This window comes from Strix uralensis, chromosome 21 (genome assembly GCF_047716275.1).
Source record: "Strix uralensis isolate ZFMK-TIS-50842 chromosome 21, bStrUra1, whole genome shotgun sequence".
Lineage (NCBI taxonomy): Eukaryota > Metazoa > Chordata > Aves > Strigiformes > Strigidae > Strix > Strix uralensis.
In genome coordinates this window covers 123,390-151,022 of record NC_133992.1, presented here as the reverse complement: position 1 = coordinate 151,022, position 27,633 = coordinate 123,390, and positions in this window count along the sequence as shown.

Below are 27,633 nucleotides of genomic sequence, written 5' to 3'. Positions count from 1 at the left end.
CTGGGGCTCTGTGCTTTCTTTCGTTCTGAACAAGTGTTACTGTTTTCTGCACAAAAGCGATTCTGCGAAGCAATGTGAACACTTGTGCTTCCCAGGCACAGAGAAGGTGCTAGCAGGGAATTCTCTGCCTGCCTTTCCCCAGTGCTCTGCAAGCTCTCCAGGACAACATAAAATCTGGGGCTCTGTGCTTTCTTTCGTTCTGAACAAGTGTTACTGTTTTCTGCACAAAAGCGATTCTGCGAAGCAATGTGAACAGGCACAGAGAAGGTGCTAGCAGGGAATTCTCTGCCTGCCTTTCCTCAGTGCTCTGCAAGCTCTCCAGGACAACATAAAATCTGGGGTTCTGTGCTTTCTTTCATTCTGAACAAGTGTTACTGTTTTCTGCACAAAAGCGATTCTGCCAAGCAATGTGAACACTTGTGCTTCCCAGGCACAGAGAAGGTGCTAGCAGGGAATTCTCTGCCTGCCTTTCCCCAGTGCTCTGCAAGCTCTCCAGGACAACATAAAATCTGGGGCTCTGTGCTTTCTTTCGTTCTGAACAAGTGTTACTGTTTTCTGCACAAAAGCGATTCTGCCAAGCAATGTGAACACTTGTGCTTCCCAGGCACAGAGAAGGTGCTAGCAGGGAATTCTCTGCCTGCCTTTCCCCAGTGCTCTGCAAGCTCTCCAGGACAACATAAAATCTGGGGTTCTGTGATTTCTTTCGTTCTGAACAAGTGTTACTGTTTTCTGCACAAAAGCGGTTCTGCGAAGCAATGTGAAAACTTGTGCTTCCCAGGCACAGAGAAGGTGCTAGCAGGGAATTCTCTGCCTGCCTTTCCCCAGTGCTCTGCAAGCTCTCCAGGACAACATAAAATCTGGGGCTCTGTGCTTTCTTTCGTTCTGAACAACTGTTACTGTTTTCTGCACAAAAGCGATTCTGCGAAGCAATGTGAACACTTGTGCTTCCCAGGCACAGAGAAGGTGCTAGCAGGGAATTCTCTGCCTGCCTTTCCCCAGTGCTCTGCAAGCTCTCCAGGACAACATAAAATCTGGGGCTCTGTGCTTTCTTTCGTTCTGAACAAGTGTTACTGTTTTCTGCACAAAAGCGATTCTGCGAAGCAATGTGAACAGGCACAGAGAAGGTGCTAGCAGGGAATTCTCTGCCTGCCTTTCCCCAGTGCTCTGCAAGCTCTCCAGGACAACATAAAATCTGGGGTTCTGTGCTTTCTTTCATTCTGAACAAGTGTTACTGTTTTCTGCACAAAAGCGATTCTGCGAAGCAATGTGAACACTTGTGCTTCCCAGGCACAGAGAAGGTGCTAGCAGGGAATTCTCTGCCTGCCTTTCCCCAGTGCTCTGCAAGCTCTCCAGGACAACATAAAATCTGGGGCTCTGTGATTTCTTTCGTTCTGAACAAGTGTTACTGTTTTCTGCACAAAAGCGATTCTGCGAAGCAATGTGAACACTTCTGCTTCCCAGGCACAGAGAAGGTGCTAGCAGGGAATTCTCTGCCTGCCTTTCCCCAGTGCTCTGCAAGCTCTCCAGGACAACATAAAATCTGGGGCTCTGTGCTTTCTTTCGTTCTGAACAAGTGTTACTGTTTTCTGCACAAAAGCGGTTCTGCGAAGCAATGTGAAAACTTGTGCTTCCCAGGCACAGAGAAGGTGCTAGCAGGGAATTCTCTGCCTGCCTTTCCCCAGTGCTCTGCAAGCTCTCCAGGACAACATAAAATCTGGGGCTCTGTGCTTTCTTTCGTTCTGAACAAGTGTTACTGTTTTCTGCACAAAAGCGATTCTGCGAAGCAATGTGAACACTTGTGCTTCCCAGGCACAGAGAAGGTGCTAGCAGGGAATTCTCTGCCTGCCTTTCCCCAGTGCTCTGCAAGCTCTCCAGGACAACATAAAATCTGGGGCTCTGTGCTTTCTTTCGTTCTGAACAACTGTTACTGTTTTCTGCACAAAAGCGATTCTGCGAAGCAATGTGAACACTTGTGCTTCCCAGGCACAGAGAAGGTGCTAGCAGGGAATTCTCTGCCTGCCTTTCCCCAGTGCTCTGCAAGCTCTCCAGGACAACATAAAATCTGGGGCTCTGTGCTTTCTTTCGTTCTGAACAAGTGTTACTGTTTTCTGCACAAAAGCGATTCTGCGAAGCAAAGTGAACAGGCACAGAGAAGGTGCTAGCAGGGAATTCTCTGCCTGCCTTTCCCCAGTGCTCTGCAAGCTCTCCAGGACAACAGCAAATCTGGGGCTCTGTGCTTTCTTTCGTTCTGAACAAGTGTTACTGTTTTCTGCACAAAAGCGTTTCTGCGAAGCAATGTGAACACTTGTGCTTCCCAGGCACAGAGAAGGTGCTAGCAGGGAATTCTCTGCCTGCCTTTCCCCAGTGCTCTGCAAGCTCTCCAGGACAACATAAAATCTGGGGCTCTGTGCTTTCTTTCGTTCTGAACAAGTGTTACTGTTTTCTGCACAAAAGCGATTCTGCCAAGCAATGTGAACACATCTGCTTCCCAGGCACAGAGAAGGTGCTAGCAGGGAATTCTCTGCCTGCCTTTCCTCAGTGCTCTGCAAGCTCTCCAGGACAACATAAAATCTGGGGCTCTGTGCTTTCTTTCGTTCTGAACAAGTGTTACTGTTTTCTGCACAAAAGCGATTCTGCGAAGCAATGTGAACAGGCACAGAGAAGGTGCTAGCAGGGAATTCTCTGCCTGCCTTTCCTCAGTGCTCTGCAAGCTCTCCAGGACAACATAAAATCTGGGGTTCTGTGCTTTCTTTCATTCTGAACAAGTGTTACTGTTTTCTGCACAAAAGCGATTCTGCGAAGCAATGTGAACACTTGTGCTTCCCAGGCACAGAGAAGGTGCTAGCAGGGAATTCTCTGCCTGCCTTTCCCCAGTGCTCTGCAAGCTCTCCAGGACAACATAAAATCTGGGGCTCTGTGCTTTCTTTCGTTCTGAACAAGTGTTACTGTTTTCTGCACAAAAGCGATTCTGCGAAGCAATGTGAACACTTGTGCTTCCCAGGCACAGAGAAGGTGCTAGCAGGGAATTCTCTGCCTGCCTTTCCCCAGTGCTCTGCAAGCTCTCCAGGACAACATAAAATCTGGGGTTCTGTGATTTCTTTCGTTCTGAACAAGTGTTACTGTTTTCTGCACAAAAGCGGTTCTGCGAAGCAATGTGAAAACTTGTGCTTCCCAGGCACAGAGAAGGTGCTAGCAGGGAATTCTCTGCCTGCCTTTCCCCAGTGCTCTGCAAGCTCTCCAGGACAACATAAAATCTGGGGCTCTGTGCTTTCTTTCGTTCTGAACAACTGTTACTGTTTTCTGCACAAAAGCGATTCTGCGAAGCAATGTGAACACTTGTGCTTCCCAGGCACAGAGAAGGTGCTAGCAGGGAATTCTCTGCCTGCCTTTCCCCAGTGCTCTGCAAGCTCTCCAGGACAACATAAAATCTGGGGCTCTGTGCTTTCTTTCGTTCTGAACAAGTGTTACTGTTTTCTGCACAAAAGCGATTCTGCGAAGCAATGTGAACACTTGTGCTTCCCAGGCACAGAGAAGGTGCTAGCAGGGAATTCTCTGCCTGCCTTTCCCCAGTGCTCTGCAAGCTCTCCAGGACAACATAAAATCTGGGGCTCTGTGATTTCTTTCGTTCTGAACAAGTGTTACTGTTTTCTGCACAAAAGCGGTTCTGCGAAGCAATGTGAAAACTTGTGCTTCCCAGGCACAGAGAAGGTGCTAGCAGGGAATTCTCTGCCTGCCTTTCCCCAGTGCTCTGCAAGCTCTCCAGGACAACATAAAATCTGGGGCTCTGTGCTTTCTTTCGTTCTGAACAAGTGTTACTGTTTTCTGCACAAAAGCGATTCTGCGAAGCAATGTGAACACTTGTGCTTCCCAGGCACAGAGAAGGTGCTAGCAGGGAATTCTCTGCCTGCCTTTCCCCAGTGCTCTGCAAGCTCTCCAGGACAACATAAAATCTGGGGCTCTGTGCTTTCTTTCGTTCTGAACAACTGTTACTGTTTTCTGCACAAAAGCGATTCTGCGAAGCAATGTGAACACTTGTGCTTCCCAGGCACAGAGAAGGTGCTAGCAGGGAATTCTCTGCCTGCCTTTCCCCAGTGCTCTGCAAGCTCTCCAGGACAACATAAAATCTGGGGCTCTGTGCTTTCTTTCGTTCTGAACAAGTGTTACTGTTTTCTGCACAAAAGCGATTCTGCGAAGCAAAGTGAACAGGCACAGAGAAGGTGCTAGCAGGGAATTCTCTGCCTGCCTTTCCCCAGTGCTCTGCAAGCTCTCCAGGACAACAGCAAATCTGGGGCTCTGTGCTTTCTTTCGTTCTGAACAAGTGTTACTGTTTTCTGCACAAAAGCGTTTCTGCGAAGCAATGTGAACACTTGTGCTTCCCAGGCACAGAGAAGGTGCTAGCAGGGAATTCTCTGCCTGCCTTTCCCCAGTGCTCTGCAAGCTCTCCAGGACAACATAAAATCTGGGGCTCTGTGCTTTCTTTCGTTCTGAACAAGTGTTACTGTTTTCTGCACAAAAGCGATTCTGCCAAGCAATGTGAACACTTCTGCTTCCCAGGCACAGAGAAGGTGCTAGCAGGGAATTCTCTGCCTGCCTTTCCTCAGTGCTCTGCAAGCTCTCCAGGACAACATAAAATCTGGGGCTCTGTGCTTTCTTTCGTTCTGAACAAGTGTTACTGTTTTCTGCACAAAAGCGATTCTGCGAAGCAATGTGAACAGGCACAGAGAAGGTGCTAGCAGGGAATTCTCTGCCTGCCTTTCCTCAGTGCTCTGCAAGCTCTCCAGGACAACATAAAATCTGGGGGTCTGTGCTTTCTTTCATTCTGAACAAGTGTTACTGTTTTCTGCACAAAAGCGATTCTGCGAAGCAATGTGAACACTTGTGCTTCCCAGGCACAGAGAAGGTGCTAGCAGGGAATTCTCTGCCTGCCTTTCCCCAGTGCTCTGCAAGCTCTCCAGGACAACATAAAATCTGGGGCTCTGTGATTTCTTTCGTTCTGAACAAGTGTTACTGTTTTCTGCACAAAAGCGGTTCTGCGAAGCAATGTGAACACTTGTGCTTCCCAGGCACAGAGAAGGTGCTAGCAGGGAATTCTCTGCCTGCCTTTCCCCAGTGCTCTGCAAGCTCTCCAGGACAACATAAAATCTGGGGCTCTGTGATTTCTTTCGTTCTGAACAAGTGTTACTGTTTTCTGCACAAAAGCGGTTCTGCGAAGCAATGTGAAAACTTGTGCTTCCCAGGCACAGAGAAGGTGCTAGCAGGGAATTCTCTGCCTGCCTTTCCCCAGTGCTCTGCAAGCTCTCCAGGACAACATAAAATCTGGGGCTCTGTGCTTTCTTTCGTTCTGAACAAGTGTTACTGTTTTCTGCACAAAAGCGATTCTGCCAAGCAATGTGAACACTTCTGCTTCCCAGGCACAGAGAAGGTGCTAGCAGGGAATTCTCTGCCTGCCTTTCCTCAGTGCTCTGCAAGCTCTCCAGGACAACATAAAATCTGGGGCTCTGTGCTTTCTTTCGTTCTGAACAAGTGTTACTGTTTTCTGCACAAAAGCGATTCTGCGAAGCAATGTGAACAGGCACAGAGAAGGTGCTAGCAGGGAATTCTCTGCCTGCCTTTCCCCAGTGCTCTACAAGCTCTCCAGGACAACATAAAATCTGGGGCTCTGTGCTTTCTTTCGTTCTGAACAAGTGTTACTGTTTTCTGCACAAAAGCGATTCTGCCAAGCAATGTGAACACTTGTGCTTCCCAGGCACAGAGAAGGTGCTAGCAGGGAATTCTCTGCCTGACTTTCCCCAGTGCTCTGCAAGCTCTCCAGGACAACATAAAATCTGGGGTTCTGTGCTTTCTTTCATTCTGAACAAGTGTTACTGTTTTCTGCACAAAAGCGATTCTGCGAAGCAATGTGAACAGGCACAGAGAAGGTGCTAGCAGGGAATTCTCTGCCTGCCTTTCCTCAGTGCTCTGCAAGCTCTCCAGGACAACATAAAATCTGGGGCTCTGTGCTTTCTTTCGTTCTGAACAAGTGTTACTGTTTTCTGCACAAAAGCGATTCTGCGAAGCAATGTGAACACTTGTGCTTCCCAGGCACAGAGAAGGTGCTAGCAGGGAATTCTCTGCCTGCCTTTCCCCAGTGCTCTGCAAGCTCTCCAGGACAACATAAAATCTGGGGCTCTGTGCTTTCTTTCGTTCTGAACAAGTGTTACTGTTTTCTGCACAAAAGCGATTCTGCGAAGCAATGTGAACACTTGTGCTTCCCAGGCACAGAGAAGGTGCTAGCAGGGAATTCTCTGCCTGCCTTTCCCCAGTGCTCTGCAAGCTCTCCAGGACAACATAAAATCTGGGGCTCTGTGCTTTCTTTCGTTCTGAACAAGTGTTACTGTTTTCTGCACAAAAGCGATTCTGCGAAGCAATGTGAACACTTCTGCTTCCCAGGCACAGAGAAGGTGCTAGCAGGGAATTCTCTGCCTGCCTTTCCCCAGTGCTCTGCAAGCTCTCCAGGACAACATAAAATCTGGGGCTCTGTGATTTCTTTCGTTCTGAACAAGTGTTACTGTTTTCTGCACAAAAGCGGTTCTGCGAAGCAATGTGAAAACTTGTGCTTCCCAGGCACAGAGAAGGTGCTAGCAGGGAATTCTCTGCCTGCCTTTCCCCAGTGCTCTGCAAGCTCTCCAGGACAACATAAAATCTGGGGCTCTGTGCTTTCTTTCGTTCTGAACAAGTGTTACTGTTTTCTGCACAAAAGCGATTCTGCGAAGCAATGTGAACACTTGTGCTTCCCAGGCACAGAGAAGGTGCTAGCAGGGAATTCTCTGCCTGCCTTTCCCCAGTGCTCTGCAAGCTCTCCAGGACAACATAAAATCTGGGGCTCTGTGCTTTCTTTCGTTCTGAACAACTGTTACTGTTTTCTGCACAAAAGCGATTCTGCGAAGCAATGTGAACACTTGTGCTTCCCAGGCACAGAGAAGGTGCTAGCAGGGAATTCTCTGCCTGCCTTTCCCCAGTGCTCTGCAAGCTCTCCAGGACAACATAAAATCTGGGGCTCTGTGCTTTCTTTCGTTCTGAACAAGTGTTACTGTTTTCTGCACAAAAGCGATTCTGCGAAGCAAAGAGAACAGGCACAGAGAAGGTGCTAGCAGGGAATTCTCTGCCTGCCTTTCCCCAGTGCTCTGCAAGCTCTCCAGGACAACAGCAAATCTGGGGCTCTGTGCTTTCTTTCGTTCTGAACAAGTGTTACTGTTTTCTGCACAAAAGCGATTCTGCGAAGCAATGTGAACACTTGTGCTTCCCAGGCACAGAGAAGGTGCTAGCAGGGAATTCTCTGCCTGCCTTTCCCCAGTGCTCTGCAAGCTCTCCAGGACAACATAAAATCTGGGGCTTTGTGCTTTCTTTCGTTCTGAACAAGTGTTACTGTTTTCTGCACAAAAGCGATTCTGCCAAGCAATGTGAACACTTGTGCTTCCCAGGCACAGAGAAGGTGCTAGCAGGGAATTCTCTGCCTGCCTTTCCTCAGTGCTCTGCAAGCTCTCCAGGACAACATAAAATCTGGGGCTCTGTGCTTTCTTTCGTTCTGAACAAGTGTTACTGTTTTCTGCACAAAAGCGATTCTGCGAAGCAATGTGAACAGGCACAGAGAAGGTGCTAGCAGGGAATTCTCTGCCTGCCTTTCCTCAGTGCTCTGCAAGCTCTCCAGGACAACATAAAATCTGGGGGTCTGTGCTTTCTTTCATTCTGAACAAGTGTTACTGTTTTCTGCACAAAAGCGATTCTGCGAAGCAATGTGAACACTTGTGCTTCCCAGGCACAGAGAAGGTGCTAGCAGGGAATTCTCTGCCTGCCTTTCCCCAGTGCTCTGCAAGCTCTCCAGGACAACATAAAATCTGGGGCTCTGTGCTTTCTTTCGTTCTGAACAAGTGTTACTGTTTTCTGCACAAAAGCGATTCTGCGAAGCAATGTGAACACTTGTGCTTCCCAGGCACAGAGAAGGTGCTAGCAGGGAATTCTCTGCCTGCCTTTCCCCAGTGCTCTGCAAGCTCTCCAGGACAACATAAAATCTGGGGCTCTGTGATTTCTTTCGTTCTGAACAAGTGTTACTGTTTTCTGCACAAAAGCGGTTCTGCGAAGCAATGTGAAAACTTGTGCTTCCCAGGCACAGAGAAGGTGCTAGCAGGGAATTCTCTGCCTGCCTTTCCCCAGTGCTCTGCAAGCTCTCCAGGACAACATAAAATCTGGGGCTCTGTGCTTTCTTTCGTTCTGAACAACTGTTACTGTTTTCTGCACAAAAGCGATTCTGCGAAGCAATGTGAACACTTGTGCTTCCCAGGCACAGAGAAGGTGCTAGCAGGGAATTCTCTGCCTGCCTTTCCCCAGTGCTCTGCAAGCTCTCCAGGACAACATAAAATCTGGGGCTCTGTGCTTTCTTTCGTTCTGAACAAGTGTTACTGTTTTCTGCACAAAAGCGATTCTGCGAAGCAATGTGAACAGGCACAGAGAAGGTGCTAGCAGGGAATTCTCTGCCTGCCTTTCCCCAGTGCTCTACAAGCTCTCCAGGACAACATAAAATCTGGGGCTCTGTGCTTTCTTTCGTTCTGAACAAGTGTTACTGTTTTCTGCACAAAAGCGATTCTGCCAAGCAATGTGAACACTTGTGCTTCCCAGGCACAGAGAAGGTGCTAGCAGGGAATTCTCTGCCTGCCTTTCCCCAGTGCTCTGCAAGCTCTCCAGGACAACATAAAATCTGGGGTTCTGTGCTTTCTTTCATTCTGAACAAGTGTTACTGTTTTCTGCACAAAAGCGATTCTGCGAAGCAATGTGAACAGGCACAGAGAAGGTGCTAGCAGGGAATTCTCTGCCTGCCTTTCCTCAGTGCTCTGCAAGCTCTCCAGGACAACATAAAATCTGGGGCTCTGTGCTTTCTTTCATTCTGAACAAGTGTTACTGTTTTCTGCACAAAAGCGATTCTGCGAAGCAATGTGAACACTTGTGCTTCCCAGGCACAGAGAAGGTGCTAGCAGGGAATTCTCTGCCTGCCTTTCCCCAGTGCTCTGCAAGCTCTCCAGGACAACATAAAATCTGGGGCTCTGTGCTTTCTTTCGTTCTGAACAAGTGTTACTGTTTTCTGCACAAAAGCGATTCTGCGAAGCAATGTGAACACTTGTGCTTCCCAGGCACAGAGAAGGTGCTAGCAGGGAATTCTCTGCCTGCCTTTCCCCAGTGCTCTGCAAGCTCTCCAGGACAACATAAAATCTGGGGCTCTGTGCTTTCTTTCGTTCTGAACAAGTGTTACTGTTTTCTGCACAAAAGCGATTCTGCGAAGCAATGTGAACAGGCACAGAGAAGGTGCTAGCAGGGAATTCTCTGCCTGCCTTTCCCCAGTGCTCTACAAGTTCTCCAGGACAACAGCAAATCTGGGGCTCTGTGCTTTCTTTCGTTCTGAACAAGTGTTACTGTTTTCTGCACAAAAGCGATTCTGCGAAGCAATGTGAACACTTGTGCTTCCCAGGCACAGAGAAGGTGCTAGCAGGGAATTCTCTGCCTGCCTTTCCTCAGTGCTCTGCAAGCTCTCCAGGACAACAGCAAATCTGGGGCTCTGTGCTTTCTTTCGTTCTGAACAAGTGTTACTGTTTTCTGCACAAAAGCGATTCTGCGAAGCAATGTGAACACTTGTGCTTCTCAGGCACAGAGAAGGTGCTAGCAGGGAATTCTCTGCCTGCCTTTCCCCAGTGCTCTGCAAGCTCTCCAGGACAACATAAAATCTGGGGCTCTGTGATTTCTTTCGTTCTGAACAAGTGTTACTGTTTTCTGCACAAAAGCGATTCTGCGAAGCAATGTGAACAGGCACAGAGAAGGTGCTAGCAGGGAATTCTCTGCCTGCCTTTCCTCAGTGCTCTGCAAGCTCTCCAGGACAACATAAAATCTGGGGTTCTGTGCTTTCTTTCATTCTGAACAAGTGTTACTGTTTTCTGCACAAAAGCGATTCTGCCAAGCAATGTGAACACTTGTGCTTCCCAGGCACAGAGAAGGTGCTAGCAGGGAATTCTCTGCCTGACTTTCCCCAGTGCTCTGCAAGCTCTCCAGGACAACATAAAATCTGGGGTTCTGTGCTTTCTTTCATTCTGAACAAGTGTTACTGTTTTCTGCACAAAAGCGATTCTGCGAAGCAATGTGAACAGGCACAGAGAAGGTGCTAGCAGGGAATTCTCTGCCTGCCTTTCCTCAGTGCTCTGCAAGCTCTCCAGGACAACATAAAATCTGGGGCTCTGTGCTTTCTTTCGTTCTGAACAAGTGTTACTGTTTTCTGCACAAAAGCGATTCTGCGAAGCAATGTGAACACTTGTGCTTCCCAGGCACAGAGAAGGTGCTAGCAGGGAATTCTCTGCCTGCCTTTCCCCAGTGCTCTGCAAGCTCTCCAGGACAACATAAAATCTGGGGCTCTGTGCTTTCTTTCGTTCTGAACAAGTGTTACTGTTTTCTGCACAAAAGCGATTCTGCGAAGCAATGTGAACACTTGTGCTTCCCAGGCACAGAGAAGGTGCTAGCAGGGAATTCTCTGCCTGCCTTTCCCCAGTGCTCTGCAAGCTCTCCAGGACAACATAAAATCTGGGGCTCTGTGCTTTCTTTCGTTCTGAACAAGTGTTACTGTTTTCTGCACAAAAGCGATTCTGCGAAGCAATGTGAACACTTCTGCTTCCCAGGCACAGAGAAGGTGCTAGCAGGGAATTCTCTGCCTGCCTTTCCCCAGTGCTCTGCAAGCTCTCCAGGACAACATAAAATCTGGGGCTCTGTGATTTCTTTCGTTCTGAACAAGTGTTACTGTTTTCTGCACAAAAGCGGTTCTGCGAAGCAATGTGAAAACTTGTGCTTCCCAGGCACAGAGAAGGTGCTAGCAGGGAATTCTCTGCCTGCCTTTCCCCAGTGCTCTGCAAGCTCTCCAGGACAACATAAAATCTGGGGCTCTGTGCTTTCTTTCGTTCTGAACAAGTGTTACTGTTTTCTGCACAAAAGCGATTCTGCGAAGCAATGTGAACACTTGTGCTTCCCAGGCACAGAGAAGGTGCTAGCAGGGAATTCTCTGCCTGCCTTTCCCCAGTGCTCTGCAAGCTCTCCAGGACAACATAAAATCTGGGGCTCTGTGCTTTCTTTCGTTCTGAACAACTGTTACTGTTTTCTGCACAAAAGCGATTCTGCGAAGCAATGTGAACACTTGTGCTTCCCAGGCACAGAGAAGGTGCTAGCAGGGAATTCTCTGCCTGCCTTTCCCCAGTGCTCTGCAAGCTCTCCAGGACAACATAAAATCTGGGGCTCTGTGCTTTCTTTCGTTCTGAACAAGTGTTACTGTTTTCTGCACAAAAGCGATTCTGCGAAGCAAAGAGAACAGGCACAGAGAAGGTGCTAGCAGGGAATTCTCTGCCTGCCTTTCCCCAGTGCTCTGCAAGCTCTCCAGGACAACAGCAAATCTGGGGCTCTGTGCTTTCTTTCGTTCTGAACAAGTGTTACTGTTTTCTGCACAAAAGCGATTCTGCGAAGCAATGTGAACACTTGTGCTTCCCAGGCACAGAGAAGGTGCTAGCAGGGAATTCTCTGCCTGCCTTTCCCCAGTGCTCTGCAAGCTCTCCAGGACAACATAAAATCTGGGGCTTTGTGCTTTCTTTCGTTCTGAACAAGTGTTACTGTTTTCTGCACAAAAGCGATTCTGCCAAGCAATGTGAACACTTGTGCTTCCCAGGCACAGAGAAGGTGCTAGCAGGGAATTCTCTGCCTGCCTTTCCTCAGTGCTCTGCAAGCTCTCCAGGACAACATAAAATCTGGGGCTCTGTGCTTTCTTTCGTTCTGAACAAGTGTTACTGTTTTCTGCACAAAAGCGATTCTGCGAAGCAATGTGAACAGGCACAGAGAAGGTGCTAGCAGGGAATTCTCTGCCTGCCTTTCCTCAGTGCTCTGCAAGCTCTCCAGGACAACATAAAATCTGGGGGTCTGTGCTTTCTTTCATTCTGAACAAGTGTTACTGTTTTCTGCACAAAAGCGATTCTGCGAAGCAATGTGAACACTTGTGCTTCCCAGGCACAGAGAAGGTGCTAGCAGGGAATTCTCTGCCTGCCTTTCCCCAGTGCTCTGCAAGCTCTCCAGGACAACATAAAATCTGGGGCTCTGTGCTTTCTTTCGTTCTGAACAAGTGTTACTGTTTTCTGCACAAAAGCGATTCTGCGAAGCAATGTGAACACTTGTGCTTCCCAGGCACAGAGAAGGTGCTAGCAGGGAATTCTCTGCCTGCCTTTCCCCAGTGCTCTGCAAGCTCTCCAGGACAACATAAAATCTGGGGCTCTGTGATTTCTTTCGTTCTGAACAAGTGTTACTGTTTTCTGCACAAAAGCGGTTCTGCGAAGCAATGTGAAAACTTGTGCTTCCCAGGCACAGAGAAGGTGCTAGCAGGGAATTCTCTGCCTGCCTTTCCCCAGTGCTCTGCAAGCTCTCCAGGACAACATAAAATCTGGGGCTCTGTGCTTTCTTTCGTTCTGAACAACTGTTACTGTTTTCTGCACAAAAGCGATTCTGCGAAGCAATGTGAACACTTGTGCTTCCCAGGCACAGAGAAGGTGCTAGCAGGGAATTCTCTGCCTGCCTTTCCCCAGTGCTCTGCAAGCTCTCCAGGACAACATAAAATCTGGGGCTCTGTGCTTTCTTTCGTTCTGAACAAGTGTTACTGTTTTCTGCACAAAAGCGATTCTGCGAAGCAATGTGAACAGGCACAGAGAAGGTGCTAGCAGGGAATTCTCTGCCTGCCTTTCCCCAGTGCTCTACAAGCTCTCCAGGACAACATAAAATCTGGGGCTCTGTGCTTTCTTTCGTTCTGAACAAGTGTTACTGTTTTCTGCACAAAAGCGATTCTGCCAAGCAATGTGAACACTTGTGCTTCCCAGGCACAGAGAAGGTGCTAGCAGGGAATTCTCTGCCTGCCTTTCCCCAGTGCTCTGCAAGCTCTCCAGGACAACATAAAATCTGGGGTTCTGTGCTTTCTTTCATTCTGAACAAGTGTTACTGTTTTCTGCACAAAAGCGATTCTGCGAAGCAATGTGAACAGGCACAGAGAAGGTGCTAGCAGGGAATTCTCTGCCTGCCTTTCCTCAGTGCTCTGCAAGCTCTCCAGGACAACATAAAATCTGGGGCTCTGTGCTTTCTTTCATTCTGAACAAGTGTTACTGTTTTCTGCACAAAAGCGATTCTGCGAAGCAATGTGAACACTTGTGCTTCCCAGGCACAGAGAAGGTGCTAGCAGGGAATTCTCTGCCTGCCTTTCCCCAGTGCTCTGCAAGCTCTCCAGGACAACATAAAATCTGGGGCTCTGTGCTTTCTTTCGTTCTGAACAAGTGTTACTGTTTTCTGCACAAAAGCGATTCTGCGAAGCAATGTGAACACTTGTGCTTCCCAGGCACAGAGAAGGTGCTAGCAGGGAATTCTCTGCCTGCCTTTCCCCAGTGCTCTGCAAGCTCTCCAGGACAACATAAAATCTGGGGCTCTGTGCTTTCTTTCGTTCTGAACAAGTGTTACTGTTTTCTGCACAAAAGCGATTCTGCGAAGCAATGTGAACAGGCACAGAGAAGGTGCTAGCAGGGAATTCTCTGCCTGCCTTTCCCCAGTGCTCTACAAGCTCTCCAGGACAACAGCAAATCTGGGGCTCTGTGCTTTCTTTCGTTCTGAACAAGTGTTACTGTTTTCTGCACAAAAGCGATTCTGCGAAGCAATGTGAACACTTGTGCTTCCCAGGCACAGAGAAGGTGCTAGCAGGGAATTCTCTGCCTGCCTTTCCTCAGTGCTCTGCAAGCTCTCCAGGACAACAGCAAATCTGGGGCTCTGTGCTTTCTTTCGTTCTGAACAAGTGTTACTGTTTTCTGCACAAAAGCGATTCTGCGAAGCAATGTGAACACTTGTGCTTCCCAGGCACAGAGAAGGTGCTAGCAGGGAATTCTCTGCCTGCCTTTCCCCAGTGCTCTGCAAGCTCTCCAGGACAACATAAAATCTGGGGCTCTGTGCTTTCTTTCGTTCTGAACAAGTGTTACTGTTTTCTGCACAAAAGCGATTCTGCGAAGCAATGTGAACAGGCACAGAGAAGGTGCTAGCAGGGAATTCTCTGCCTGCCTTTCCTCAGTGCTCTGCAAGCTCTCCAGGACAACATAAAATCTGGGGTTCTGTGCTTTCTTTCATTCTGAACAAGTGTTACTGTTTTCTGCACAAAAGCGATTCTGCCAAGCAATGTGAACACTTGTGCTTCCCAGGCACAGAGAAGGTGCTAGCAGGGAATTCTCTGCCTGCCTTTCCCCAGTGCTCTGCAAGCTCTCCAGGACAACATAAAATCTGGGGCTCTGTGCTTTCTTTCGTTCTGAACAAGTGTTACTGTTTTCTGCACAAAAGCGATTCTGCGAAGCAATGTGAACACTTGTGCTTCCCAGGCACAGAGAAGGTGCTAGCAGGGAATTCTCTGCCTGCCTTTCCCCAGTGCTCTGCAAGCTCTCCAGGACAACATAAAATCTGGGGTTCTGTGATTTCTTTCGTTCTGAACAAGTGTTACTGTTTTCTGCACAAAAGCGGTTCTGCGAAGCAATGTGAAAACTTGTGCTTCCCAGGCACAGAGAAGGTGCTAGCAGGGAATTCTCTGCCTGCCTTTCCCCAGTGCTCTGCAAGCTCTCCAGGACAACATAAAATCTGGGGCTCTGTGCTTTCTTTCGTTCTGAACAAGTGTTACTGTTTTCTGCACAAAAGCGATTCTGCGAAGCAATGTGAACACTTGTGCTTCCCAGGCACAGAGAAGGTGCTAGCAGGGAATTCTCTGCCTGCCTTTCCCCAGTGCTCTGCAAGCTCTCCAGGACAACATAAAATCTGGGGCTCTGTGCTTTCTTTCGTTCTGAACAAGTGTTACTGTTTTCTGCACAAAAGCGATTCTGCGAAGCAATGTGAACAGGCACAGAGAAGGTGCTAGCAGGGAATTCTCTGCCTGCCTTTCCCCAGTGCTCTGCAAGCTCTCCAGGACAACATAAAATCTGGGGTTCTGTGCTTTCTTTCATTCTGAACAAGTGTTACTGTTTTCTGCACAAAAGCGATTCTGCGAAGCAATGTGAACACTTGTGCTTCCCAGGCACAGAGAAGGTGCTAGCAGGGAATTCTCTGCCTGCCTTTCCCCAGTGCTCTGCAAGCTCTCCAGGACAACATAAAATCTGGGGCTCTGTGCTTTCTTTCGTTCTGAACAAGTGTTACTGTTTTCTGCACAAAAGCGATTCTGCGAAGCAATGTGAACAGGCACAGAGAAGGTGCTAGCAGGGAATTCTCTGCCTGCCTTTCCCCAGTGCTCTACAAGCTCTCCAGGACAACATAAAATCTGGGGCTCTGTGCTTTCTTTCGTTCTGAACAAGTGTTACTGTTTTCTGCACAAAAGCGATTCTGCCAAGCAATGTGAACACTTGTGCTTCCCAGGCACAGAGAAGGTGCTAGCAGGGAATTCTCTGCCTGCCTTTCCCCAGTGCTCTGCAAGCTCTCCAGGACAACATAAAATCTGGGGTTCTGTGCTTTCTTTCATTCTGAACAAGTGTTACTGTTTTCTGCACAAAAGCGATTCTGCGAAGCAATGTGAACAGGCACAGAGAAGGTGCTAGCAGGGAATTCTCTGCCTGCCTTTCCTCAGTGCTCTGCAAGCTCTCCAGGACAACATAAAATCTGGGGCTCTGTGCTTTCTTTCATTCTGAACAAGTGTTACTGTTTTCTGCACAAAAGCGATTCTGCGAAGCAATGTGAACACTTGTGCTTCCCAGGCACAGAGAAGGTGCTAGCAGGGAATTCTCTGCCTGCCTTTCCCCAGTGCTCTGCAAGCTCTCCAGGACAACATAAAATCTGGGGCTCTGTGCTTTCTTTCGTTCTGAACAAGTGTTACTGTTTTCTGCACAAAAGCGATTCTGCGAAGCAATGTGAACACTTGTGCTTCCCAGGCACAGAGAAGGTGCTAGCAGGGAATTCTCTGCCTGCCTTTCCCCAGTGCTCTGCAAGCTCTCCAGGACAACATAAAATCTGGGGCTCTGTGCTTTCTTTCGTTCTGAACAAGTGTTACTGTTTTCTGCACAAAAGCGATTCTGCGAAGCAATGTGAACAGGCACAGAGAAGGTGCTAGCAGGGAATTCTCTGCCTGCCTTTCCCCAGTGCTCTACAAGCTCTCCAGGACAACATAAAATCTGGGGCTCTGTGCTTTCTTTCGTTCTGAACAAGTGTTACTGTTTTCTGCACAAAAGCGATTCTGCGAAGCAATGTGAACACTTGTGCTTCCCAGGCACAGAGAAGGTGCTAGCAGGGAATTCTCTGCCTGCCTTTCCTCAGTGCTCTGCAAGCTCTCCAGGACAACAGCAAATCTGGGGCTCTGTGCTTTCTTTCGTTCTGAACAAGTGTTACTGTTTTCTGCACAAAAGCGATTCTGCGAAGCAATGTGAACACTTGTGCTTCCCAGGCACAGAGAAGGTGCTAGCAGGGAATTCTCTGCCTGCCTTTCCCCAGTGCTCTGCAAGCTCTCCAGGACAACATAAAATCTGGGGCTCTGTGCTTTCTTTCGTTCTGAACAAGTGTTACTGTTTTCTGCACAAAAGCGATTCTGCGAAGCAATGTGAACAGGCACAGAGAAGGTGCTAGCAGGGAATTCTCTGCCTGCCTTTCCTCAGTGCTCTGCAAGCTCTCCAGGACAACATAAAATCTGGGGTTCTGTGCTTTCTTTCATTCTGAACAAGTGTTACTGTTTTCTGCACAAAAGCGATTCTGCGAAGCAATGTGAACACTTGTGCTTCCCAGGCACAGAGAAGGTGCTAGCAGGGAATTCTCTGCCTGCCTTTCCCCAGTGCTCTGCAAGCTCTCCAGGACAACATAAAATCTGGGGCTCTGTGCTTTCTTTCGTTCTGAACAAGTGTTACTGTTTTCTGCACAAAAGCGGTTCTGCGAAGCAATGTGAAAACTTGTGCTTCCCAGGCACAGAGAAGGTGCTAGCAGGGAATTCTCTGCCTGCCTTTCCCCAGTGCTCTGCAAGCTCTCCAGGACAACATAAAATCTGGGGCTCTGTGCTTTCTTTCGTTCTGAACAAGTGTTACTGTTTTCTGCACAAAAGCGATTCTGCGAAGCAATGTGAACACTTGTGCTTCCCAGGCACAGAGAAGGTGCTAGCAGGGAATTCTCTGCCTGCCTTTCCCCAGTGCTCTGCAAGCTCTCCAGGACAACATAAAATCTGGGGCTCTGTGCTTTCTTTCGTTCTGAACAAGTGTTACTGTTTTCTGCACAAAAGCGATTCTGCGAAGCAATGTGAACAGGCACAGAGAAGGTGCTAGCAGGGAATTCTCTGCCTGCCTTTCCCCAGTGCTCTGCAAGCTCTCCAGGACAACATAAAATCTGGGGTTCTGTGCTTTCTTTCATTCTGAACAAGTGTTACTGTTTTCTGCACAAAAGCGATTCTGCGAAGCAATGTGAACACTTGTGCTTCCCAGGCACAGAGAAGGTGCTAGCAGGGAATTCTCTGCCTGCCTTTCCCCAGTGCTCTGCAAGCTCTCCAGGACAACATAAAATCTGGGGCTCTGTGCTTTCTTTCGTTCTGAACAAGTGTTACTGTTTTCTGCACAAAAGCGATTCTGCGAAGCAATGTGAACACTTCTGCTTCCCAGGCACAGAGAAGGTGCTAGCAGGGAATTCTCTGCCTGCCTTTCCCCAGTGCTCTGCAAGCTCTCCAGGACAACATAAAATCTGGGGCTCTGTGATTTCTTTCGTTCTGAACAAGTGTTACTGTTTTCTGCACAAAAGCGGTTCTGCGAAGCAATGTGAAAACTTGTGCTTCCCAGGCACAGAGAAGGTGCTAGCAGGGAATTCTCTGCCTGCCTTTCCCCAGTGCTCTGCAAGCTCTCCAGGACAACATAAAATCTGGGGCTCTGTGCTTTCTTTCGTTCTGAACAAGTGTTACTGTTTTCTGCACAAAAGCGATTCTGCGAAGCAATGTGAACACTTGTGCTTCCCAGGCACAGAGAAGGTGCTAGCAGGGAATTCTCTGCCTGCCTTTCCCCAGTGCTCTGCAAGCTCTCCAGGACAACATAAAATCTGGGGCTCTGTGCTTTCTTTCGTTCTGAACAACTGTTACTGTTTTCTGCACAAAAGCGATTCTGCCAAGCAATGTGAACACTTCTGCTTCCCAGGCACAGAGAAGGTGCTAGCAGGGAATTCTCTGCCTGCCTTTCCTCAGTGCTCTGCAAGCTCTCCAGGACAACATAAAATCTGGGGCTCTGTGCTTTCTTTCGTTCTGAACAAGTGTTACTGTTTTCTGCACAAAAGCGATTCTGCGAAGCAATGTGAACAGGCACAGAGAAGGTGCTAGCAGGGAATTCTCTGCCTGCCTTTCCTCAGTGCTCTGCAAGCTCTCCAGGACAACATAAAATCTGGGGCTCTGTGATTTCTTTCGTTCTGAACAAGTGTTACTGTTTTCTGCACAAAAGCGGTTCTGCGAAGCAATGTGAAAACTTGTGCTTCCCAGGCACAGAGAAGGTGCTAGCAGGGAATTCTCTGCCTGCCTTTCCCCAGTGCTCTGCAAGCTCTCCAGGACAACATAAAATCTGGGGTTCTGTGCTTTCTTTCATTCTGAACAACTGTTACTGTTTTCTGCACAAAAGCGATTCTGCGAAGCAATGTGAACACTTGTGCTTCCCAGGCACAGAGAAGGTGCTAGCAGGGAATTCTCTGCCTGCCTTTCCCCAGTGCTCTGCAAGCTCTCCAGGACAACATAAAATCTGGGGCTCTGTGCTTTCTTTCGTTCTGAACAAGTGTTACTGTTTTCTGCACAAAAGCGATTCTGCGAAGCAATGTGAACAGGCACAGAGAAGGTGCTAGCAGGGAATTCTCTGCCTGCCTTTCCCCAGTGCTCTGCAAGCTCTCCAGGACAACATAAAATCTGGGGCTCTGTGCTTTCTTTCGTTCTGAACAAGTGTTACTGTTTTCTGCACAAAAGCGATTCTGCCAAGCAATGTGAACACTTGTGCTTCCCAGGCACAGAGAAGGTGCTAGCAGGGAATTCTCTGCCTGCCTTTCCCCAGTGCTCTGCAAGCTCTCCAGGACAACATAAAATCTGGGGTTCTGTGCTTTCTTTCATTCTGAACAAGTGTTACTGTTTTCTGCACAAAAGCGATTCTGCGAAGCAATGTGAACAGGCACAGAGAAGGTGCTAGCAGGGAATTCTCTGCCTGCCTTTCCTCAGTGCTCTGCAAGCTCTCCAGGACAACATAAAATCTGGGGCTCTGTGCTTTCTTTCATTCTGAACAAGTGTTACTGTTTTCTGCACAAAAGCGATTCTGCGAAGCAATGTGAACACTTGTGCTTCCCAGGCACAGAGAAGGTGCTAGCAGGGAATTCTCTGCCTGCCTTTCCCCAGTGCTCTGCAAGCTCTCCAGGACAACATAAAATCTGGGGCTCTGTGCTTTCTTTCGTTCTGAACAAGTGTTACTGTTTTCTGCACAAAAGCGATTCTGCGAAGCAATGTGAACACTTGTGCTTCCCAGGCACAGAGAAGGTGCTAGCAGGGAATTCTCTGCCTGCCTTTCCCCAGTGCTCTGCAAGCTCTCCAGGACAACATAAAATCTGGGGCTCTGTGCTTTCTTTCGTTCTGAACAAGTGTTACTGTTTTCTGCACAAAAGCGATTCTGCGAAGCAATGTGAACAGGCACAGAGAAGGTGCTAGCAGGGAATTCTCTGCCTGCCTTTCCTCAGTGCTCTGCAAGCTCTCCAGGACAACATAAAATCTGGGGTTCTGTGCTTTCTTTCATTCTGAACAAGTGTTACTGTTTTCTGCACAAAAGCGATTCTGCCAAGCAATGTGAACACTTGTGCTTCCCAGGCACAGAGAAGGTGCTAGCAGGGAATTCTCTGCCTGCCTTTCCCCAGTGCTCTGCAAGCTCTCCAGGACAACATAAAATCTGGGGCTCTGTGCTTTCTTTCGTTCTGAACAAGTGTTACTGTTTTCTGCACAAAAGCGATTCTGCCAAGCAATGTGAACACTTGTGCTTCCCAGGCACAGAGAAGGTGCTAGCAGGGAATTCTCTGCCTGCCTTTCCCCAGTGCTCTGCAAGCTCTCCAGGACAACATAAAATCTGGGGTTCTGTGATTTCTTTCGTTCTGAACAAGTGTTACTGTTTTCTGCACAAAAGCGGTTCTGCGAAGCAATGTGAAAACTTGTGCTTCCCAGGCACAGAGAAGGTGCTAGCAGGGAATTCTCTGCCTGCCTTTCCCCAGTGCTCTGCAAGCTCTCCAGGACAACATAAAATCTGGGGCTCTGTGCTTTCTTTCGTTCTGAACAACTGTTACTGTTTTCTGCACAAAAGCGATTCTGCGAAGCAATGTGAACACTTGTGCTTCCCAGGCACAGAGAAGGTGCTAGCAGGGAATTCTCTGCCTGCCTTTCCCCAGTGCTCTGCAAGCTCTCCAGGACAACATAAAATCTGGGGCTCTGTGCTTTCTTTCGTTCTGAACAAGTGTTACTGTTTTCTGCACAAAAGCGATTCTGCGAAGCAATGTGAACAGGCACAGAGAAGGTGCTAGCAGGGAATTCTCTGCCTGCCTTTCCCCAGTGCTCTGCAAGCTCTCCAGGACAACATAAAATCTGGGGTTCTGTGCTTTCTTTCATTCTGAACAAGTGTTACTGTTTTCTGCACAAAAGCGATTCTGCGAAGCAATGTGAACACTTGTGCTTCCCAGGCACAGAGAAGGTGCTAGCAGGGAATTCTCTGCCTGCCTTTCCCCAGTGCTCTGCAAGCTCTCCAGGACAACATAAAATCTGGGGCTCTGTGCTTTCTTTCGTTCTGAACAAGTGTTACTGTTTTCTGCACAAAAGCGATTCTGCGAAGCAATGTGAACACTTCTGCTTCCCAGGCACAGAGAAGGTGCTAGCAGGGAATTCTCTGCCTGCCTTTCCCCAGTGCTCTGCAAGCTCTCCAGGACAACATAAAATCTGGGGCTCTGTGATTTCTTTCGTTCTGAACAAGTGTTACTGTTTTCTGCACAAAAGCGGTTCTGCGAAGCAATGTGAAAACTTGTGCTTCCCAGGCACAGAGAAGGTGCTAGCAGGGAATTCTCTGCCTGCCTTTCCCCAGTGCTCTGCAAGCTCTCCAGGACAACATAAAATCTGGGGCTCTGTGCTTTCTTTCGTTCTGAACAAGTGTTACTGTTTTCTGCACAAAAGCGATTCTGCGAAGCAATGTGAACACTTGTGCTTCCCAGGCACAGAGAAGGTGCTAGCAGGGAATTCTCTGCCTGCCTTTCCCCAGTGCTCTGCAAGCTCTCCAGGACAACATAAAATCTGGGGCTCTGTGCTTTCTTTCGTTCTGAACAACTGTTACTGTTTTCTGCACAAAAGCGATTCTGCGAAGCAATGTGAACACTTGTGCTTCCCAGGCACAGAGAAGGTGCTAGCAGGGAATTCTCTGCCTGCCTTTCCCCAGTGCTCTGCAAGCTCTCCAGGACAACATAAAATCTGGGGCTCTGTGCTTTCTTTCGTTCTGAACAAGTGTTACTGTTTTCTGCACAAAAGCGATTCTGCGAAGCAAAGTGAACAGGCACAGAGAAGGTGCTAGCAGGGAATTCTCTGCCTGCCTTTCCCCAGTGCTCTGCAAGCTCTCCAGGACAACAGCAAATCTGGGGCTCTGTGCTTTCTTTCGTTCTGAACAAGTGTTACTGTTTTCTGCACAAAAGCGATTCTGCGAAGCAATGTGAACACTTGTGCTTCCCAGGCACAGAGAAGGTGCTAGCAGGGAATTCTCTGCCTGCCTTTCCCCAGTGCTCTGCAAGCTCTCCAGGACAACATAAAATCTGGGGCTCTGTGCTTTCTTTCGTTCTGAACAAGTGTTACTGTTTTCTGCACAAAAGCGATTCTGCCAAGCAATGTGAACACTTGTGCTTCCCAGGCACAGAGAAGGTGCTAGCAGGGAATTCTCTGCCTGCCTTTCCTCAGTGCTCTGCAAGCTCTCCAGGACAACATAAAATCTGGGGCTCTGTGCTTTCTTTCGTTCTGAACAAGTGTTACTGTTTTCTGCACAAAAGCGATTCTGCGAAGCAATGTGAACACTTCTGCTTCCCAGGCACAGAGAAGGTGCTAGCAGGGAATTCTCTGCCTGCCTTTCCCCAGTGCTCTGCAAGCTCTCCAGGACAACATAAAATCTGGGGCTCTGTGATTTCTTTCGTTCTGAACAAGTGTTACTGTTTTCTGCACAAAAGCGGTTCTGCGAAGCAATGTGAAAACTTGTGCTTCCCAGGCACAGAGAAGGTGCTAGCAGGGAATTCTCTGCCTGCCTTTCCCCAGTGCTCTGCAAGCTCTCCAGGACAACAGCAAATCTGGGGCTCTGTGCTTTCTTTCGTTCTGAACAACTGTTACTGTTTTCTGCACAAAAGCGATTCTGCGAAGCAATGTGAACACTTGTGCTTCCCAGGCACAGAGAAGGTGCTAGCAGGGAATTCTCTGCCTGCCTTTCCCCAGTGCTCTGCAAGCTCTCCAGGACAACATAAAATCTGGGGCTCTGTGCTTTCTTTCGTTCTGAACAACTGTTACTGTTTTCTGCACAAAAGCGATTCTGCGAAGCAATGTGAACACTTGTGCTTCCCAGGCACAGAGAAGGTGCTAGCAGGGAATTCTCTGCCTGCCTTTCCCCAGTGCTCTGCAAGCTCTCCAGGACAACATAAAATCTGGGGCTCTGTGCTTTCTTTCGTTCTGAACAAGTGTTACTGTTTTCTGCACAAAAGCGATTCTGCGAAGCAAAGTGAACAGGCACAGAGAAGGTGCTAGCAGGGAATTCTCTGCCTGCCTTTCCCCAGTGCTCTGCAAGCTCTCCAGGACAACAGCAAATCTGGGGCTCTGTGCTTTCTTTCGTTCTGAACAAGTGTTACTGTTTTCTGCACAAAAGCGATTCTGCGAAGCAATGTGAACACTTGTGCTTCCCAGGCACAGAGAAGGTGCTAGCAGGGAATTCTCTGCCTGCCTTTCCCCAGTGCTCTGCAAGCTCTCCAGGACAACATAAAATCTGGGGCTCTGTGCTTTCTTTCGTTCTGAACAAGTGTTACTGTTTTCTGCACAAAAGCGATTCTGCCAAGCAATGTGAACACTTCTGCTTCCCAGGCACAGAGAAGGTGCTAGCAGGGAATTCTCTGCCTGCCTTTCCTCAGTGCTCTGCAAGCTCTCCAGGACAACATAAAATCTGGGGCTCTGTGCTTTCTTTCGTTCTGAACAAGTGTTACTGTTTTCTGCACAAAAGCGATTCTGCGAAGCAATGTGAACAGGCACAGAGAAGGTGCTAGCAGGGAATTCTCTGCCTGCCTTTCCTCAGTGCTCTGCAAGCTCTCCAGGACAACATAAAATCTGGGGTTCTGTGCTTTCTTTCATTCTGAACAAGTGTTACTGTTTTCTGCACAAAAGCGATTCTGCGAAGCAATGTGAACACTTGTGCTTCCCAGGCACAGAGAAGGTGCTAGCAGGGAATTCTCTGCCTGCCTTTCTCCAGTGCTCTGCAAGCTCTCCAGGACAACATAAAATCTGGGGCTCTGTGCTTTCTTTCGTTCTGAACAAGTGTTACTGTTTTCTGCACAAAAGCGATTCTGCGAAGCAATGTGAACACTTGTGCTTCACAGGCACAGAGAAGGTGCTAGCAGGGAATTCTCTGCCTGCCTTTCCCCAGTGCTCTGCAAGCTCTCCAGGACAACATAAAATCTGGGGCTCTGTGATTTCTTTCGTTCTGAACAAGTGTTACTGTTTTCTGCACAAAAGCGGTTCTGCGAAGCAATGTGAAAACTTGTGCTTCCCAGGCACAGAGAAGGTGCTAGCAGGGAATTCTCTGCCTGCCTTTCCCCAGTGCTCTGCAAGCTCTCCAGGACAACATAAAATCTGGGGCTCTGTGCTTTCTTTCGTTCTGAACAACTGTTACTGTTTTCTGCACAAAAGCGATTCTGCGAAGCAATGTGAACACTTGTGCTTCCCAGGCACAGAGAAGGTGCTAGCAGGGAATTCTCTGCCTGCCTTTCCCCAGTGCTCTGCAAGCTCTCCAGGACAACATAAAATCTGGGGCTCTGTGCTTTCTTTCGTTCTGAACAAGTGTTACTGTTTTCTGCACAAAAGCGATTCTGCGAAGCAATGTGAACAGGCACAGAGAAGGTGCTAGCAGGGAATTCTCTGCCTGCCTTTCCCCAGTGCTCTACAAGCTCTCCAGGACAACATAAAATCTGGGGCTCTGTGCTTTCTTTCGTTCTGAACAAGTGTTACTGTTTTCTGCACAAAAGCGATTCTGCCAAGCAATGTGAACACTTCTGCTTCCCAGGCACAGAGAAGGTGCTAGCAGGGAAGTCTCTGCCTGCCTTTCCCCAGTGCTCTGCAAGCTCTCCAGGACAACATAAAATCTGGGGTTCTGTGCTTTCTTTCATTCTGAACAAGTGTTACTGTTTTCTGCACAAAAGCGATTCTGCGAAGCAATGTGAACAGGCACAGAGAAGGTGCTAGCAGGGAATTCTCTGCCTGCCTTTCCTCAGTGCTCTGCAAGCTCTCCAGGACAACATAAAATCTGGGGCTCTGTGCTTTCTTTCATTCTGAACAAGTGTTACTGTTTTCTGCACAAAAGCGATTCTGCGAAGCAATGTGAACACTTGTGCTTCCCAGGCACAGAGAAGGTGCTAGCAGGGAATTCTCTGCCTGCCTTTCCCCAGTGCTCTGCAAGCTCTCCAGGACAACATAAAATCTGGGGCTCTGTGCTTTCTTTCGTTCTGAACAAGTGTTACTGTTTTCTGCACAAAAGCGATTCTGCGAAGCAATGTGAACACTTGTGCTTCCCAGGCACAGAGAAGGTGCTAGCAGGGAATTCTCTGCCTGCCTTTCCCCAGTGCTCTGCAAGCTCTCCAGGACAACATAAAATCTGGGGCTCTGTGCTTTCTTTCGTTCTGAACAAGTGTTACTGTTTTCTGCACAAAAGCGATTCTGCGAAGCAATGTGAACAGGCACAGAGAAGGTGCTAGCAGGGAATTCTCTGCCTGCCTTTCCCCAGTGCTCTACAAGCTCTCCAGGACAACAGCAAATCTGGGGCTCTGTGCTTTCTTTCGTTCTGAACAAGTGTTACTGTTTTCTGCACAAAAGCGATTCTGCGAAGCAATGTGAACACTTGTGCTTCCCAGGCACAGAGAAGGTGCTAGCAGGGAATTCTCTGCCTGCCTTTCCCCAGTGCTCTGCAAGCTCTCCAGGACAACATAAAATCTGGGGTTCTGTGCTTTCTTTCATTCTGAACAAGTGTTAATGTTTTCTGCACAAAAGCGAGTCTGCGAAGCAGTGTGAACAGGCACAGAGAAGGTGCTAGCAGGGAATTCTCTGCCTGCCTTTCCTCAGTGCTCTGCAAGCTCTCCAGGACAACATAAAATCTGGGGTTCTGTGCTTTCTTTCATTCTGAACAAGTGTTACTGTTTCCTGCACAAAAGCGATTCTGCGAAGCAATGTGAACACTTGTGCTTCCCAGGCACAGAGAAGGTGCTAGCAGGGAATTCTCTGCCTGCCTTTCCCCAGTGCTCTGCAAGCTCTCCAGGACAACATAAAATCTGGGGCTCTGTGCTTTCTTTCGTTCTGAACAAGTGTTACTGTTTTCTGCACAAAAGCGGTTCTGCGAAGCAATGTGAAAACTTGTGCTTCCCAGGCACAGAGAAGGTGCTAGCAGGGAATTCTCTGCCTGCCTTTCCCCAGTGCTCTGCAAGCTCTCCAGGACAACAGCAAATCTGGGGCTCTGTGCTTTCTTTCGTTCTGAACAAGTGTTACTGTTTTCTGCACAAAAGCGATTCTGCGAAGCAATGTGAACACTTGTGCTTCCCAGGCACAGAGAAGGTGCTAGCAGGGAATTCTCTGCCTGCCTTTCCCCAGTGCTCTGCAAGCTCTCCAGGACAACATAAAATCTGGGGCTCTGTGCTTTCTTTCGTTCTGAACAACTGTTACTGTTTTCTGCACAAAAGCGATTCTGCGAAGCAATGTGAACAGGCACAGAGAAGGTGCTAGCAGGGAATTCTCTGCCTGCCTTTCCCCAGTGCTCTACAAGCTCTCCAGGACAACATAAAATCTGGGGCTCTGTGCTTTCTTTCGTTCTGAACAAGTGTTACTGTTTTCTGCACAAAAGCGATTCTGCGAAGCAATGTGAACACTTGTGCTTCCCAGGCACAGAGAAGGTGCTAGCAGGGAATTCTCTGCCTGCCTTTCCCCAGTGCTCTGCAAGCTCTCCAGGACAACATAAAATCTGGGGCTCTGTGCTTTCTTTCGTTCTGAACAACTGTTACTGTTTTCTGCACAAAAGCGATTCTGCGAAGCAATGTGAACACTTGTGCTTCCCAGGCACAGAGAAGGTGCTAGCAGGGAATTCTCTGCCTGCCTTTCCCCAGTGCTCTGCAAGCTCTCCAGGACAACATAAAATCTGGGGCTCTGTGCTTTCTTTCGTTCTGAACAAGTGTTACTGTTTTCTGCACAAAAGCGATTCTGCCAAGCAATGTGAACACTTCTGCTTCCCAGGCACAGAGAAGGTGCTAGCAGGGAATTCTCTGCCTGCCTTTCCTCAGTGCTCTGCAAGCTCTCCAGGACAACATAAAATCTGGGGCTCTGTGCTTTCTTTCGTTCTGAACAAGTGTTACTGTTTTCTGCACAAAAGCGATTCTGCCAAGCAATGTGAACACTTCTGCTTCCCAGGCACAGAGAAGGTGCTAGCAGGGAATTCTCTGCCTGCCTTTCCCCAGTGCTCTGCAAGCTCTCCAGGACAACATAAAATCTGGGGCTCTGTGCTTTCTTTCGTTCTGAACAAGTGTTACTGTTTTCTGCACAAAAGCGATTCTGCGAAGCAATGTGAACACTTGTGCTTCCCAGGCACAGAGAAGGTGCTAGCAGGGAATTCTCTGCCTGCCTTTCCCCAGTGCTCTGCAAGCTCTCCAGGACAACATAAAATCTGGGGCTCTGTGCTTTCTTTCGTTCTGAACAAGTGTTACTGTTTTCTGCACAAAAGCGATTCTGCGAAGCAATGTGAACAGGCACAGAGAAGGTGCTAGCAGGGAATTCTCTGCCTGCCTTTCCTCAGTGCTCTGCAAGCTCTCCAGGACAACATAAAATCTGGGGTTCTGTGCTTTCTTTCATTCTGAACAAGTGTTACTGTTTTCTGCACAAAAGCGATTCTGCGAAGCAATGTGAACACTTGTGCTTCCCAGGCACAGAGAAGGTGCTAGCAGGGAATTCTCTGCCTGCCTTTCCCCAGTGCTCTGCAAGCTCTCCAGGACAACATAAAATCTGGGGCTCTGTGCTTTCTTTCGTTCTGAACAAGTGTTACTGTTTTCTGCACAAAAGCGATTCTGCGAAGCAATGTGAACAGGCACAGAGAAGGTGCTAGCAGGGAATTCTCTGCCTGCCTTTCCCCAGTGCTCTGCAAGCTCTCCAGGACAACATAAAATCTGGGGCTCTGTGCTTTCTTTCGTTCTGAACAACTGTTACTGTTTTCTGCACAAAAGCGATTCTGCGAAGCAATGTGAACACTTGTGCTTCCCAGGCACAGAGAAGGTGCTAGCAGGGAATTCTCTGCCTGCCTTTCCCCAGTGCTCTGCAAGCTCTCCAGGACA